The sequence below is a fragment of the Orcinus orca genome, chromosome 4 (assembly GCF_937001465.1).
Source record: "Orcinus orca chromosome 4, mOrcOrc1.1, whole genome shotgun sequence".
In the NCBI taxonomy this organism is placed as follows: domain Eukaryota; kingdom Metazoa; phylum Chordata; class Mammalia; order Artiodactyla; family Delphinidae; genus Orcinus; species Orcinus orca.
This window is the reverse complement of record NC_064562.1, coordinates 149745394-149763603: the sequence shown is the minus strand read 5'-3', so window position 1 is coordinate 149763603 and position 18210 is coordinate 149745394. Positions and strand designations below refer to the sequence as shown.

The 18210-nt window shown below is 40.7% G+C and overlaps 1 pseudogene; it reads left to right on the top strand.

The window, feature by feature from the left end:
• LOC101286086 (60S ribosomal protein L32-like) overlaps positions 1–17000 on the top strand; it is a 79121-nt pseudogene extending 62121 nt beyond the window's left edge.
• The last annotated feature ends 1210 nt before the right edge of the window (positions 17001–18210 follow it).

Sequence of the window (18210 nt, the reverse complement as noted above, 5' to 3'; positions counted from 1 at the left end):
CAGGCAAGTTGCAAAAAATAGTACAGAGAGTTCCTAGATACCCTTTGTCCAGCTTCCCCTAATGTTAATGTTTTATGTAACTACAGGACAGAGATAGAAAGCAGGAGATCACAGTACACTACAATAAACTAACCCACAGACCTTTTTTGAATTTCATCAGTTTTCCCACCAGTCTTTTTCTGGTCCAGGATCCAATCCAGGATTTCACATTAAAAGTGACATTTTGATCTCCTGCTGCCCGGTTCCTGCATCTGTGTCTTAACCAGTTGTATATTCAGCTGAGAAAAAGCTGGGGGACGGGAGTTATTTATCAGTCAGCCTTGTCTCCCAGCACCTCCCAATGTTGAATCTTTCTAGAATTCTATGGTGTGAAGAGATGAGTTCTTGTCTTCTTCCCCATGTTCTCCACTGTGGTACTTCCTACCTTCTCCCTTTGACTCATTCAGTTGCCTCAAGTCCACATCTTTCCCAGCTTCCAGAACTTTGTTGCTAACTCTCTTCTGCTCTTGTCTGCCCTTGTATTTCCTGTGGTTTGCTTTTTCGGTGACTTACACTCTTGCCCTCAGTCTAAGGTCAGTTGCCAAGCCCCACCCGTGCTCTGAGAACTTGGGAGTTAATAAATCCTTATTCCTTTAATATTGTTATTATTGGTTGGGTTTTAGAAAGAAGCAGCGATAAATAATAGTTTTAATCTCCTTGTTTAATTAGAATCTGACCCTTGATATATAATCCCCAATTTGTACATTATTTTTGCTTTTCAATGGAAAACCTCATTTAAATACTTTTAATGACTCTTGTACTTAAATGAAGCCCTATAGTCACTTTTCAAGCAAAACCATGGCAAGATTAGGGAAAAATTGGGTAACTTTAAAACTAATTTTATGTATACCTATTGTTTGTAATCAAACACATGTAGGCCCCAATTAGAATGCTTTTTGTAGCTTACCTTGAATTTCTTAGCTTGGAATCAAAAGACCCATGCCCAGGGATGGGTCTTATCCTTTAGGCTTGGCTGGCATCATGGTGCCTGCAGCTACTCACTGCTCAGAGATCAACTGTAGGTCTCTCCTAGTCACCTCTTCCTTCAGTTTCTAAAAAGGAAGAATTGCTGGAAGGAACAAACACTATCTTATCTCTGGTTCCCAGTTCCCAACTTTTTCCTATCATTTTCTCACACTCAACTGAAAAGGAAGAGTGAGATTATGACTATGTTATACTTTTCAATAAAGTATTTGGCTGTCCTTAATTACTTTTCCTTAAAAGTAATCAGGTTCTCTATGTTTACAGTATTTATAAGAAGAGTAAAACATTCTCTTCCTATCTTTATATTAAAAATTTGCCTTGATACAGCTATTCCTTGTCTTTATACTTTTGCTTTTTATTTTAATTTACTATTTATTTATTATTGAGGTATAGTTTATTTACAACATTATATAAGTTTCAGCTGTACAACATAGTGATTCACAATTTTTAAAGATTATATGCCATTTATAATTATTATAAAATATTGGCTCTCCCTGGGCTGTACAATATATCCTTGCAGCTTATTAATTTTATACATAGTGGTTTGTACCTCTTAATCCCATACACTTATCTTGACCCTCTCCTCTTCTTCCCTCTCCCCACTGGTAACTACTAGTTTGTTCTCTATATCTGTGAGTTTGCTTCTTTTTTGTTATATTCACTAGTTCGTTGTATTTTTAGATTCCACATGTAAGTGGTATCATACAGTATTTGTCTGTCTCTGTCTGACTTACTTCACCAGGCATAATACCCTCCAAGTTCATCTGTGTTGTTGCAAATGGCAAAATTTCAGTCTTTTTTATGGCTGAGTAGTATTCCATTGTGTATATATACTACATCTTCTTTATCCATTTGTCTGTTGCTGGACACTTAGGGTGCTTCCATATCTTGGCTATTGTAAATAATGCTGCTATGAACATTGGGGTGCATGTATTTTTATATTCATAAATAATGTGCTATATTATTTGTTGTATATTTAAAAGTTGCATCCATGACTTTCTCATAGGGTGGAAGGTGAGGGATGAGAATGTGGGTGGAGAAGGGAATGTAGGGGACAGTTTCCTTGACTGTGATGCTTTAGTTCTTAAAACATTAAGATCTGGAGCACATATGACAAAATATTAATGTTAATTTTGAGGGGTGGAAATGGGTGTTTATGACATCATTGTTACTCTTTGGCATTTTAAAAATAATTTTTTCAAATTTATAACCATTTTTTTTTTAAGCTGGATGTAGCTTGATTTTACTGGGAATCACAGTGACTACCTGGTCTTCTGTCATCTGAGAATGGATCATCTTCCATAAGTGAAAGGATTGTATCCAACTGAAACTTAACTTTTAGGTGTAAATGTTATTTCCTAGGCTGCACCTACCTTGGTAAACCTTGGGACAGTAGAAACAATAATTACAAAGCAGTACTTCTATGTATCTGTTCTCACTTGGTCTGCAGAAATTTCAGCCCTCTCAAATTTGATAAAATGGTCTAGAGATCTCTAGGAAATGTCTGTGTCATAAAAACTTCAAAGTCATCTCCTGTCCTGTCTAGCTACAATAATGACTCCAGGTATGGCAGATGTCTTACTCAGCTGTGTCACCAGTGTCCGCCCAAGGCACCAGAGCTGCCAGTGTTCTAGTTGCTTGGTGATTCTGGCAATGAGGGCACTGACCTCTGCACCCTTGAAATCTAGGTCATTGAATTGATCACCACCCCTGGCGACAAGGTGTACAGATCTCCTGCTACCAATACCTCGCCATCACCGGCTCTAGTGTGGCTGATGTTTCACAGTCTGAAGGTCCCATGGAGGCTTCAGAGAAGGAATTATTTTGGCTCTTCTTGGTGCAACCTGCAGTGGGTGTGGGCTGGAGGACAGTCTGAGCGACAGTCACCTGCTATGCTCTCATTCACTTCTCTCTTCCAAGCTTGGGCCATTGACTCTCTTATTAGAATGAGTTTTTTCCTGGGAAGAACCTTGATCATCATTCAAATAGACTCCTGGTGAGCCTGTCTCACTAGTCCCTGTGGAATGTCAGGATAGTAGAATAGATTCGAGGTGACACACCTTAGACTCAAACTGGGACTCTGTTACAGGTTCTAAAGCGTGTATATTTTTAAAAACGTGGTTAGGGCTTCCTTGGTGGCACAGTGGTTTAGAGTCTGCCTGCCGATGCAGGGGACACAGGTTCGTGCCCCGCTCTGGGAAGATCCCACATGCCGCGGAGTGGCTGGGCCCATGAGCCATGGCCACTGAGCCTGCGCGTCCGGAGCCTGTGCTCCGCAACGGGAGAGGCCACAACAGTGAGTAGGCCCGTGTACCGCAAAAAAAAAACAAAAAAACAAAAAAACAAAAAACGTGCTTAAAAAGGGACCTTACCTAATATGGAATATTTACCATCCTGACTTTAGAAATTATTTTTATTATTCTAATGCAGGCAGCAGCAAAAAAAAAAGTCCTGGGTCTCTGAGAGTCATCTGTAAAATCAAAGCATAATAATGACTTTAGAATATATGCAAAACAGGACGCAGATATAAATATTGCTTAGGTCCAGAAGCAGGAAGTACAATACAAAACTGGCTCTATTAGCATGTCCAGAAGCTATTATGAGTTAAATTATTTAATATGTTATAAGAAAAAAACATGTCAATCAGAAAAGGAGGTAGATGATCAGTGATGGAAGTCCGCAAAGTCACGGAGGGAGATTTGCCATTACATCCCAGCTCCGCCCAAGAGAAGTTCTCCTGGCCAGTGGACTTCATCTGTCTGGGGACAGGGACAGCTTTTTTGAAATGATACAGCTGACAAGTCCCCACATAGAGCAATCAATCCCATTAAACGTCAGAACTTAAATCCAAGTACTGTTTATCTGATTCCATGGTCACTAAGAGGGTACAACTCAAGGTCCCTTTGGCAGTTAAATTTCTTGTTTTAAAGACATAATTTGCATTTAGATTTATGTACTAGTCTTTTGCAGTCAAGGTTAATTTGAGTACATCCATTGAAGAAGGATCTAATTACTTTCAGGTTGTGAAAAAAATCAACTAGTTGAGCTTGCAAAGTTGAGAAGAAGATTCTGGAGAACTACGAATTCACTGAAGTGCTAACATGAGGATTCTTGGTAGTAAACTCCCACCTTGGTAGCACCCTACCATGGCAGATAGCCCGCAACAAAAGCAATGCAATTACATTAGAATATTTAGAATACAGAAGAGACTCAGTCACTATTTCACCGATATTACAGTTTTGATGTTACTGTTAATTTTGAGTGTATTTACATGTAATCATTGTGTGTGTGTGTTTGTGTGTGTGTGTGCGTAAGTGTGTGTTGTATATATAATTTAGGTCCTGGAGGTTTTTTTTTTATTAAAATGGTAAGTTTTATTTTTTTAAATTCTTTTTTTAATTTATTTTTTTGGAACTTTATTGTATTTATTTTTTATACAGCAGGTTCTTATTAGTTATCTATTTTATACATATTAGTGTATACATGTCAATCCCAATCTCCCAATTCATCCCACCACAACCCCCACCCCACCACTTTCCCCCCTTGGTGTCCATATGTTTGTTCTCTACATCTGTGTCTCTATTTCTGCCCTGCAAACCTGTTCATCTGTACCATTTTTCTAGGTTCCACATATATGTGTTAATGTACGATATTTGTTTTTCTCTTTCTGACTTACTTCACTCTGTATGACAGTCTCTGGATTCATCCATGTGTCTACAAATGACCCAATTTCGTTCCTTTTTATGGCTGAGTAATATTCTAAAAAATGGTAAATTTCATTTTATTTTAGTTTTTTTTTGAAGTATAGTTGATTTACAATGTTGTGCTAAATTCTGCTGTACAGCAAAGTGATTCAGTTATACATATATATACATTCTTTTTTAATATTCTTTTCCATTATGGCTTATCACAGGATACTGAATACACTTCTCTGTGCTATACAGTAGGACCTTGTTTATTATCCATCCTCTATCTAATAGCTTACATCTGCTGACCCCACCTACCACTCCGTCTCTCTCTCCCCCAACCTACTCCCCCTTGGCAACTACAAGTTTGTTCCATATGCCCATGAGTCTATTTCTGTTTCATAGGTAGGTTCATTTGTGTCATAGTTTAGATTCCACATATAAGTGATATTATATGGTATTTGTCTTTCTCTTTCTGACTTAGATCACTTAGTATGATAATCTCTGCATGTTGCATGTTGCTGCAAATGGCATTATTTCATTCTTTTTAACGGCTGAGTAGTATTCCATTGTATATATATATATACCACATCTTCTTTATCCATTCATCTGTCGATGGACATTTAGGTTGTTTCCATGTCTTGGCTATTGTGAATAGTGCTGCTATGAACCTAGGGGTGCAGGTATCTTTTTGGATTAATTTTTGTCTGGATACATGCCCAGGAGTGGGATTGCTGGATAATATGGTAATTCTCTTTTTAGTTTTCTGAGGAACCTTCATACTGTTCTCTATAGTGGCTGTACCAATTTACATTCTCACCAGCAGTGTAGAAGTGTTCCCTTTTCTCCACACCCTCTCCAGCATTTGTTATGTGTAGAGTTTTGTTTTGTTTTTTTAAAGACACTATTTTTGAGAGCAGTTTTAGTTTCACAACAAGGTTAAGAGGAAGGTACAGAGAGTTCCCATATTCTCCTGCCCGCACACATGCTTAGCCTCCCCCATCACCCCCCACCAGAGTTGTACATTTGTGACAATTGATGAACCTACGTTGACTCATCATAATCACCAAAAGTCCATAGTTCACATTATGGTTCAGTCTTTTTTTTTAACATCTTTATTGGAGTATAATTGCTTTACAATGGAGTGTTAGTTTCTGCTTTATAACAAAGTGAATCAGCTCTTAGTGTTGTACATTCTATGGGTTTGGACAAATGTATAATGACATGTTTCCACCATTAGAGTATAACGCAGAGGAGTTTCACTGCCCTAAAATCCTCTGTGCTCTGTCTAGTTAACCTGTCCTACCCCTCCTCCATCCCTGACAATCACTGATTCTTTCACTGTCTCCACAGTTTTGCCTTTTTCAGATGTCATACAGATGGAATCATGCAGTAGGGAGTCTTTTCAGATTGACTCATTTCCCTTAGTAATATGCATTTAAGGTTCCTCCATGTCTTTTCATGGCTTGATAGCTCATTTCTGTTGTTTAAATTTTTATTGGAGTATAGTTGCTTTCCAATATTGTGTTAGTTTCTACTGTACAGCAAAGTGAATCAGCTGTTTATGTCAGAGAATGTTTTGCCTATGATCTCTTCTATAGGTCCTGACTTTTTCATTAAGCGTTTCTTTATGTGTTTCACAAATTTTTATTGAATTGCTGTTATTTTCTAGGTGTTGCTTAGGTGTCGGGTGGATAAAAGCTTTTGCTTTCAAGGAATGTACCTTCTTAAATGAGGGACAGAAAAGAAACAAGGGAAAGATCAAACAGGTGGCATGTCTGGTGGCAGTCGAGGACAGGAAGAGTAAGTAAAGCAATGGAAGGAGGGAGGGAGTGATGGACGTGCTCCAGGATGGGGTGGATCAGGGAAGACTTCTCAGAGGAGGTGACAGTGAATAAAGGTCTCACTCAACTCTCGAGAGGATGCAGTAGTAAATGAAAAGAGGGAAGATCTAGATTGAATAAGACTTGGGATTACTGATGTCTGTTACTAAAAGCCAATTTATTTCTTCAGACCTAGGAGTGGGTTAGATATATTATGGCTATTAAATCTTTATTAGCACTGGCATTTTAGAATATTGGACATATTTATTATCTCAAAATGCAGGCGTGTATATTTGTATGCACGTTCATTGGAATAAAAGGGGAAGAGTAATGTGTATGTGTGAATGCTTCCATGTAAGAAAGATTCATCTGGCCCTCCTGAAAGATTCCAGATCTTTCAAGAATCTTACACTCTCGCTGTATATTAAACACTAAAATAAAGGACCAACTTTAGTGCCGTGACATACAAGTATAGTCATACTCCTCCAAAGACTTTCCTATCACTTATAAGATTTTCACTTTGTAGTCCCCAAATTCAAGTCTAGGTTCATGTCCTTGATACTGTTTTCACAGTCAATCAACAAACAGCTGTATCAAATTTATTATGAGGTGATTTTTGACTCTGCTATTTCCTGCTAATCTCTGTTTTCCCTAATCAACACTTATCATGCTCATATTATGTTCCAGCTATTGACGGATTGAGGCCAGAGATGGAAGACAAAATCCCTATCCTGACAGAGGATCATTTCCTCTAGCAGGGGAAACGATCAACATGGCAGGACAGATGCTGTGGTGGATGGAGACAGTGCGAGGCGTGGAGAACAGGGGCCTGGGAAGGTGGCCTGTGAGGCCCCTAAGGTCCTCATGTTAAAAGGAGACAGGATATAAAGGACATGTTCCATAATTTAGTTAGCAATTTCCTTATTTGCTGTATATGATGTTTGCTTCTAATTTTTCATTGATATAAAATAGAAACAATTTCACTTCTAGGTGTATAACCCAAAGAATTGAAAGCAGGGACTCAAACAGATATTTTTTTTTTAAACATCTTTATTGGAGTATAATTGCTTTACAATGGTATGTTAGTTTCAGCTTCACAACAAAATGAATCAGTTATATATATACATATATTCCCATATCTCTTCCCGCTTGCGTCTCCCTCCCTCCCACCCTCCCTATCCCACCCCTCCAGGCGGTCACAAAGCACGGAGCTGATCTCCCTGTGCTATGCGGCTGCTTCCCACTAGCTATCTACCTTACGTTTGGTAGTGTATATATGTCCATGCCTCTTTATCGCTTTGTCACCGTTTACCCTTCCCCCTCCCCATAGCCTCAAGTCCATTCTCTAGTAAGTCTGTGTCTTTATTCCTGTTTCACCCCTAGGTTTTTCATGACATTTTTTTTTTAAATTCCATATATATGTGTTAGCATACGGTATTTGTCTCTCTCTTTCTGACTTACTTCACTCTGTATGACAGACTCTAGGTCTATCCACCTCATTACAAATAGCTCAATTTCGTCTCTTTTTATGGCTGAGTAATATTCCATTGTATATATGTGCCACATCTTCTTTATCCATTCATCCGATGATGGACACTTAGGTTGTTTCCATCTCTGGGCTATTGTAAATAGAGCTGCAATGAACATTTTGGTACATGACTCTTTTTGAATTATGGTTTTCTCAGGGTATATGCCCAGTAGTGGGATTGCTGGGTCATATGGTAGTTCTATTTGTAGTTTTTTAAGGAACCTCCATACTGTTCTCCACAGTGGCTGTATCAATTTACATTCCCACCAACAGTGTAAGAGGGTTCCCTTTTCTCCACACCCTCTCCAGCATTTATTGTTTCTAGATTTTTTGATGATGGCCATTCTGACTGGTGTGAGATGATATCTCATTGTAGTTTTGATTTGCATTTCTCTAATGATTAGTGATGTTGAGCATTCTTTCATGTGTTTGTTGGCACTCTGTATATCTTCTTTGGAGAAATGTCTATTTAGGTCTTCTGCCCATTTTTGGATTGGGTTGTTTGTTTTTTCGTTGTTAAGCTGCATGAGCTGCTTATAAATTTTGGAGATCAATCCTTTGTCAGCTGCTTCATTTGCAAATATTTTCTCCCATTCTGAGGGTTGTCTTTTGGTCTTCTTTATGGTTTCCTTTGCTGCGCAAAAGCTTTTAAGTTTCATTAGGTCCCATTTGTTTACTCTTGTTTTTATTTCCATTTCTCTAGGAGGTGGGTCAAAAAGGACCTTGCTGTGATTTATGTCATAGAGTGTTCTGCCTATGTTTTCCTCTAAGAGTTTGATAGTGTCTGGCCTTACATTTAGGTCTTTAATCCATTTTGAGCTTATTTTTGTGTATGGTGTTAGGGAGTGATCTAATTTCATACTTTTACATGTAGCTGTCCAGTTTTCCCAGCACCACTTATTGAATAGGCTGTCCTTTCTCCACTGTACATTTCTGCCTCCTTTGTCAAAGATAAGGTGACCATATGTGCGTGGGTTTATCTCTGGGCTTTCTATCCTGTTCCATTGATCTATCTTTCTGTTTTTGTGCCAGTACCATACCATCTTGATAACTGTAGCTTTGTAGTATAGTCTGAAGTCTGGGAGCCTGATTCCTCCAGCTCCTTCTTTCGTTCTCAAGATTGCTTTGGCTATTCGGGGTCTTTTGTGTTTCCATACAAATTGCAAAATTTTTTGTTCTAGTTCTGTGAAAAATGCCAGTGGTAGTTTGATAGGGATTGCATTGAATCTATAGATTGCTTTCGGTAGTAGAGTCATTTTCACAATGTTGATTCTTCCAATCCAAGAACATGGTATATCTCTCCATCTATTTGTATCATCTTTAATTTCTTTCATCAGTGTCTTATAATTTTCTGCATACAGATCTTTTGTCTCCTTAGGTAGGTTTATTCCTAGATATTTTATTCTTTTTGTTGCAATGGTAAATGGGAATGTTTTCTTGATTTCACTTTCAGATTTTTCATCATTAGTATATAGGAATGCCAGAGATTTCTGTGCATTAATTTTGTATCCTGCCACTTTACCAAATTCATTGATTAGCTCTAGTAGTTTTCTGGTAGCATCTTTAGGGTTCTCTATGTATAGGATGATGTCATCTGCAAACAGTGACAGCTTTACTTCTTCTTTTCCGATTTGGATTCCTTTTATTTCCTTTTCTTCTCTGATTGCTGTGGCTAAAACTTCCAAAACTATGTTGAATAAGAGTGGTGAGAGTGGGCAACCTTGTCTTGTTCCTGATCTTAGTGGAAATGCTTTCAGTTTTTCACCATTGAGGATGATGTTTGCTGTGGGCTTGTCATATATGGCCTTTATTATGTTGAGGAAAGTTCCCTCTATGCCTACTTTCTGCAGGGTTTTTATCATAAATGGGTGTTGAATTTTGTCAAAAGCTTTCTCTGCATCTATTAAGATGATCATATGGTTTTTCTCCTTCAGTTTGTTAATATGGTTTATCACATTGATAGATTTGCGTATATTGAAGAATCCTTGCATTCCTGGAATAAACCCCACTTGATCATGGTGTATGATCCTTTTAATGTGCTGTTGGATTCTGTTTGCTAGTATTTTGTTGAGGATTTTTGCATCTATGTTCATCAGTGATATTGGCCTGTAGTTTTCTTTCTTTGTGACATCCTTGTCTGGTTTTGGTATCAAGGTGATGGTGGCCTCGTAGAAGGAGTTTGGGAGTGTTCCTCCCTCTGCTATATTTTGGAAGAGTTTGAGAAGGATAGGTGTTAGCTCTTCTCTAAATGTTTGATAGAATTCGCCTGTGAAGCCATCTGGTCCTGGGCTTTTGTTTGTTGGAAGATTTTTAATCACAGTTTCAATTTCAGTGCTTGTGATTGGTCTGTTCATATTTTCTATTTCTTCCTGATTCAGTCTTGGCAGGTTGTGCATTTCTAAGAATTTGTCCATTTCTTCCAGATTGTCCATTTTATTGGCATAGAGTTGCTTGTAGTAATCTCTCATGATCTCTTATTTCTGCAGTGTCAGTTGTTACCTCTCCTTTTTCATTTCTAATTCTATTGATTTGAGTCTTCTCCCTTTTTTTCTTGATGAGTCTGGCTAGTGGTTTATCTATTTTGTTTATCTTCTCAAAGAACCAGCTTTTAGTTTTATTGATCTTTGCTATTGTTTCCTTCATTTCTTTTTCATTTATTTCTGATCTGATTTTTATGATTTCTTTCCTTCTGCTAGCTTTGGGGTTTTTTTGTTCTTCTTTCTCTAATTGCTTGAGGTGCAAGGTTAGGTTGTTTATTCGAGATGTTTCCTGCTTCTTAAGGTGGGCTTGTATTGCTATAAACTTCCCCCTTAGAACTGCTTTTGCTGCATCCCACAGGTTTTGGGTCGTTGTGTCTCCATTGTCATTTGTTTCTAGGTATTTTTTGATTTCCTCTTTGATTTCTTCAGTGATCACTTCATTATTAAGTAGTGTATTGTTTAGCCTCCATGTGTTTGTATTTTTTACAGATCTTTTCCTGTAATTGATATCTAGTCTCATGGCGTTGTGGTCAGAAAAGATACTTGATACAATTTCAATTTTCTTAAATTTACCAAGGCTTGATTTGTGACCCAAGATATGATCTATCCTGGAGAATGTTCCATGAGCACTTGAGAAAAATGTGTATTCTGTTGTTTTTGGATGGAATGTCCTATAAATATCAATTAACTCCATCTCGTTTAATGTATCATTTAAAGCTTGTGTTTCCTTATTTATTTTCATTTTGGATGATCTGTCCATTGGTGAAAGTGGGGTGTTAAAGTCCCCTACTATGAATGTGTTACTGTCGATTTCCCCTTTTATGGTTGTCAGTATTTGCCTTATGTATTGAGGTGCACCTATGTTGGGTGCATAAATATTTACAATTGTTATATCTTCCTCTTGGATCGATCCCTTGATCATTATGTAGTGGCCTTCTTTGTCTCTTCTAATAGTCTTTGTTTTAAAGTCTATTTTGTCTGATATGAGAATTGCTACTCCAGCTTTCTTTTGGTTTCCATTTGCATGAAATACCTTTTTCCATCCCCTTACTTTCAGTCTGTATGTGTCTCTAGGTCTGAAGTGGGTCTCTTGTAGACAGCAAATATATGGGTCTTGTTTTTGTATCCATTCAGCCAATCTGTGTCTTTTGGTGGGAGCATTTAGTCCATTTACATTTAAGGTAATTATCGATATGTTTGTTCCTATTCCCATTTTCTTAATTGTTTTGGGTTCGTTATTGTAGGTCCTTTCCTTCTTTTGTGTTTCTTGCCTAGAGAAGGTCCTTTAGCAGTTGTTGTAGAGCTGGTTTGGTGGTGCTGAACTCTCTCAGCTTTTGCTTGTCTGTAAAGGTTTTAATTTCTCCATCAAATCTGAATGAGATCTTTGCTGGGTAGAGTAATCTTGGTTGCAGGTTTTTCTCCTTCAACACTTTCAATATGTCCTGCCACTCCCTTCTGGCTTGCAGAGTTTCTGCTGAAAGATCAGCTGTTAACCTTATGGGGATTCCCTTGTGTATTATTTGTTGTTTTTCCCTTGCTGCTTTTAATATGTTTTCTTTGTATTTAATTTTTGACAGTTTGATTAATATGTGTCTTGGCATATTTCTCCTTGGATTTATCCTGTATGGGACTCTCTGTGCTTCCTGGACTTGATTAACTATTTCCTTTCCCATATTAGGGAAGTTTTCAACTATAATCTCTTCAAATATTTTCTCAGTCCCTTTCTTTTTCTCTTCTTCTTCTGGAACCCCTATAATTCGAATGTTGGTGTGTTTAATGTTGTCCCAGAGGTCTCTGAGACTGTCCTCAGTTCTTTTCGTTCTTTTTTCTTTATTCTGCTCTGCAGTAGTTATTTCCACTATTTTATCTTCCAGGTCACTTATCCGTTCTTCTGCCTCAGTTATTCTGCTATTGATCCCATCTAGAGTACTTTTAATTTCATTTATTGTGTTGTTCATCGTTGCTTGTTTCATCTTTAGTTCTTCTAGGTCCTTGTTAACTGATTCTTGCAATTTGTCCATTCTATTGTCCATTCTATCTCCAAGATTTCGGATCAACCTTACTATCATTATTCTGAATTCTTTTTCAGGTAGACTGCCTATTTCCTCTTCATTTGTTAGGTCTGGTGGGTTTTTATCTTGCTCCTTCATCTGCTGTGTGTTTTTCTGTCTTTTCATTTTGCTTATCTTACTGTGTTTGGGGTCTCCTTTTTTTTTTTTTTTTGCAGGCTGATGGTTCGTAGTTCCTGTTGTTTTTTGTGTCTGTCCCCAGTGGCTAAGGTTGGTTCAGTGGGTTGTGTAGGCTTCCTGGTGGAGGGTACTAGTGCCTGTGTTCTGGTGTATGAGGCTGGATCTTGTCTTTCTGGTGGGCAGGTCCACGTCTGGTGGTGTGTTTTGGGGTGTCTGTAGACTTATTATGATTTTGGGCAGCCTCTCTGCTAATGGGTGGGGTTGTGTTCCTGTCTTGCTAGTTGTTTGGCATAGGATGTCCAGCACTGTAGCTTGCTGGTCGTTGAGTGAAGCTGGGTGCTGGCTTTGAGATGGAGATCTCTCGGAGATTTTTGCTGTTTGATATTATGTGCAGCTGGGAGGCCTCTTGTGGACCAGTGTCCTGAAGTTGGCTCTCCCACCTCAGAGGCACAGCACTGAGTCCTGGCTGCAGCACCAAGAGCCTTTCATCCACAGGGCTCCTTAATTTGGGATGATTCGTTGTCTATTCAGGTATTCCACAGATGCAGGGTATATCAAGTTGATTGTGGAGCTTTAATCCGCTGCTTCTGAGGCTGCTGGGAGAGATTTCCCTTTCTCTTCTTTGTTCTCACAGTTCCCAGGGGCTCAGCTTTGGATTTGGCCCCGCCTGTGCGTGTAGGTCGCCGGAGGGCGTCTGTTCTTTGCTCAGACAGGACGGGGTTAAAGGAGCCGCTGATTCGGAGGCTCTGGCTCACCCAGGCCGGGGGGGAGGGAGGGTCACGGAGTGCGGGGCGGGCCTGCAGCGGCAGAGGCTGCAGCCTGAGGCGCGCCGTGCGCTCTCCCGGGGGAGCCGTCCCTGGATCCCGGGACCCTGGCAGTGGCGGGCTGCACAGGCTCCCCGGAAGGGCGTGTGGCTAGTGACCTGTGTTCGCACACAGGCCTCCTGGTGGCGGCAGCAGCGGCCTTAGCGTCTCATGTCTGTCTCTGGGCTCCGCACTTTTAGCCGCGGCTCGCGCCCGTCCCTGGAGCTCTCTCAAGCAGCGTTCTTAATCCCCTCTCCTCGTGCACCAGGAAACAAAGAGGGACGTAAAAGTCTCTTGCCTCTTCGGCAGGTCCAGACTTTTCCCCGGACTCTCTCCCGGCCAGCCGCGGTGCACTAACGCCCTGCAGGCTGTGTTCACGCCGCCAACCTCAGTCCTCTCCCGGCGCTCCGACAAAAGCCGGAGCCTCAGCTCCCAGTCCCGCCCGCCCCGGCGGGCGAGCAGAACCTCTCGGCTGGTGAGTTCCGGTCGGCCCGATCCTCTGCGCTGGAATCTGTCCGCTTTGCCCTCCGCACCCCTGTTGCTGTGCTCTCCTCCGCGGCTCCCAAGCTCCCCCACTCCGCCTCCCGAAGTCTCCACCCGCGAAGGGGCTTCCTAGTGTGTGGACACTTTTCCTCCTTCACAGCTCTCTCCCGCTGGTGCAGGACCCGTCCCTATCCTTTTGTCTCTGTTTAGTTTTTTCTTTTGCCCTAACCAGGTACGTGGGGGGTTCCTTGCCTTTTGGGAGGTCTGAGGTCTTCTGCCAGCGTTCAGTAGGTGCTCCGTAGGAGTTGTTCCACGCGTAGATGTATTTCTGGTGTATCTGTGGAGAGGAAGGTGATCTCCGCGTCTTACTCCTCCGCCATCTTCCCGGAAGTCCTCTCTCAAACAGATATTTGTACACTAGCTCTATTCACAATAGCCAAAAGGTAGAAACAATAAAAATGCCCAATAATGAACAAATGGATTAACAAAATGCTATATATATATATATATATATATATATATATATATATTATTCAGCCTTAAAAAAGGAATGAAATTCTGATGCATGCTACAATATGAATGAACCTTGAAATATTATGCTAAGTAAAATAAGCCAGACACTGAAAGACAAATATTACATCGTTCCACTTATGTGAAGTACCTAGATTAGTCAAATTTAGAGACAGAAAATAGAATAGTGCTTACCAGGAGTTGAGGAGGGGGGGAATGGGGAGTTATTGTTTAATGGGTACAGAGTTTATGTTGAGAATGATGAAAAAGTCCTGGTGATGGTTGCTCGACAATGCGAACGTACTTAATGCCACTGACTGTGTGCCTAAAATTGGTTAAAATGGTAAATTTTTATGCATGTATATTTGATCACAGCTTTTTTTAAAAAAAAAGATAAGCTGAGATGACATGCCAATGTATATAGGAAAGGCATATATCCTAATATGTAATATAGATTTCCCAGAATTTGGATCATTTCCTTATTCTAGAACCCAGAAGAAATCTTACTGGATCAGAGTTTATGGCATTTCATAAATATCATCAAATTATTTTGTGAGAACAACTGTGCAAGGTTACCGTTCTCCCAGGTACATATACAAGCACTGATCTCATTATTCATATGCCAATCCCTATCCCTGACTAAAGGAAAGAAAATCGTTTTGAAAATTCACAGTACCAGTGAAGAACTAAGCCTTGGGCTTAGGATCCACATTAAATTATAAGTAAAAATATGATGCCTTGTTTTAATATGCACTTCTTTATTAGTGAGGTTTATACTCTCTTGGTATCTTTTTTTTAAATTTTATTTTTATTTTTTTAACATCTTTGTTGGAGTATAATTGCTTTACAGCATTGTGTTAGGTTCTGCTGTATAACAAAGTGAATCAGCTATATGTATACATATGTCCCCATATCTCTTCCCTCTTGCGTCTCCCTCCCTCCCACCCTCCCTATCCCACGCCTCTAGGTGGTCACAAAGCACCGAGCTGATCTCCCTGTGCTATGCGGCTGCTTCCCACTAGCTATCTATTTTACGTTTGGTAGTGTATATATGTCCATGCCACTCTTTTTGTTTACTGGATATATTTCCTATTGTGTGGGTTCCCTGGTTTCTTAGAGTATTTAAAAATTCATTTCTCACTTTAAGACAGCGTAGCAAAACACATACACAACAACAGGGTGTTTTAAAAGTGAAGAAAATTGGAGCAGAGGGAAACTAATGGTAGGAAAATAAAATGAAGACAAGGTAAGTTATTGAATATGAAGTTTGCCAAGGGATCTGGCTGGAGGAAGGCGACACATTTGCCAATGAGTTTTCTGGAAGCCAATGGAAAAGAAGAGAGACAAGATCCGTAGTTTCATAAGCTCCGCCAACATCTTCTTGGTTGACACCACATTCATTCCCGGTATAGACTCTGAAACACATTCTTCCCGTGGGTTCATATGCTAGACTGCATCAAAAATCACAGGAGCAATATTTTCCATCCCTTGTGATTCTGCAAAACATTTTCACTCCCACGCAAGAGGTGGAGTCTATTTTCCCCTCCCCTTCAACCTGGGCTGGCCTTGGGATGGCCGCCCTTGATTAACAGAACATGGCAGAGGTAAGGCTACATGACTCCTGAAGCAAGGCCATCTGGGAAGGGCAACACAGCTTCCCCCCCCCCCCCCCCCCCCCCGGGCTCTCTCTCCTGGGACAGATGCCTGGGAAGCCTAGAGTCCACCTGTGAAAAGTCTGGCCACCTGGAAGCTGCCGTACTGTAGAGACCATGTGTTGGAGATAAAGAGGCATATCCAATCAGATGGAGCTGAGCCGGGTGGAGAGCAGCCGTCCCTGCTGAGCACTGCCGGGGTTGCAGATTCATGAGCAAAAGTAAGTTTTGTTTGTTGCTTTAAGCCCCTGTGTTTTAGGGTGATTTGTTATGCAGCCGTAAGTAACTGCGACAGTTTATTTAAAGAGAATAGAGAAACTTCAGCAGCGCTCTTCCTCGGGCGCTGCCTAAGGAGGTGGCAGCCATGTCCTACTCGGCATCGTGGCCGCCCTCAGACCCCTCTTGGGGCCCAAGATGATCCAAAAAAAAAAGGACCAAGAAGTTCATCCGGCACCAGTCAGACCGATATGCCGAAAGTAAGCAGAACCGGTGGCAACCCAGAGCCATTGACAGCAGGGCGCATAGGAGATTCAAGGGCCAGATCTTGATGCCCAACATCGGTTACCGGAGTAACAAGAAAACAAAACACAGGCTGCCCAGTGGCTTCCGCAGGTTCCTGGTCCACAAGGTCAAGAAGCCTGAAGTGCTGCCGATGTGCGACACATCTTACTGTGCTGAGATTGCTTGCAATGTCTCCTCCGAGAACTGCAGGGCCATGGTGGAAAGAGCAGCCCAGCAGGCCGTCGGAGTCACTGGTCCCAAGGCCAGGCTGCACGGCAAGAAAATGAATAGGCAGCCCGTGTGCACATTTTGTTTGTGTTAATAAAACCATAAAACTCAGCCGGAAAAACAAAACCAAAAAACCTTCAGCAACCATCTTTTACAGCATCAGTGTGCCAGACACACGTGGGGTCAAGAGCTGTTTTGTCAACGCTGCAGTCGGAAGCCACAGCGCCTATCAGTGGGCTTTGGAAACAAAGCAGTTTGAATGCCTTTGAACTTTCCTGCACATTATTGGAAACACATGTGTCGCTTTTCTTAGCAGTGTACTTACAATGTGCTCATAAATAATCTTGAGTACAGACAGGTATTGAGAGTTTCTTCTTAAAGACCATTTAACTTTCATAGAGAACATCTTATGTAAAACAGTTTCCTGGTAGAGGCTTATATTTGTTTAATGGCAAACTATAGGCTATTCTAGACTCTTTTTTTGATGAAGGATTCAGGTAAACCAGAAATAGATTCCAGATACCTGCTAAGTGCTCAAACCAGATTCCAGATACCTGCTAAGTGCTCAAACCATAATTCAAATCTATTATTCAAAAGGTAGAGGAGTGTTTGGGAGGTTTTTTTTTTTTACATCTTTATTGGAGTGTAATTGCTTTACAATGGTGTGTTAGTTTCTGCTTATAACAAAGTGAATCAGTTATACATATACATATGTTCCCATATCTCTTCCCTCCTGCGTCTCCCTCCCTCCCACCCTCCCTATCCCACCCCTCTAGGTGGTCACAGAGCACCGAACTGATCTCCCTGTGTGTTTGGGAGGTTTGATTCTCTCTCATCCCTCTGATTAATGCCATGGTTAAGCTCCCATGATTGGCAAGCTTTCCATGGATGGGACCCAAAGGAGGGCGAGAAAATCTGGGTCTACCCGGGAAAATTGTGACTGACTGAAGCTTTACATGGGACCTTTGCCTCCATGGTGCTATTTATTGCTCTACCAGAACTTCCACTGGATGTCAAATTCCTTTAGGAAAAGGAGGCAGGTCTTACTACAGCTGTGGAAGCTGGCAGAGAGCCAGAATGTACCTAGCAGGCTGTTATCATCGTTAAGAATGTGAGCATGGACTCGGGGTCCAGACAGCCTGTGTCTAAATCCCGCTGGTGCCACTCACTGGCGGAATAACTTCAGGCAAACTATTTAACCTCTCTGTGCCTCAGTTTCCTCCTCTATAAAAATAGGAATGCTCGCAAGGATTAAACGATTTAAAAGTCCCTAGAACAATGTGTGGCATAGAAGTGATAAATGT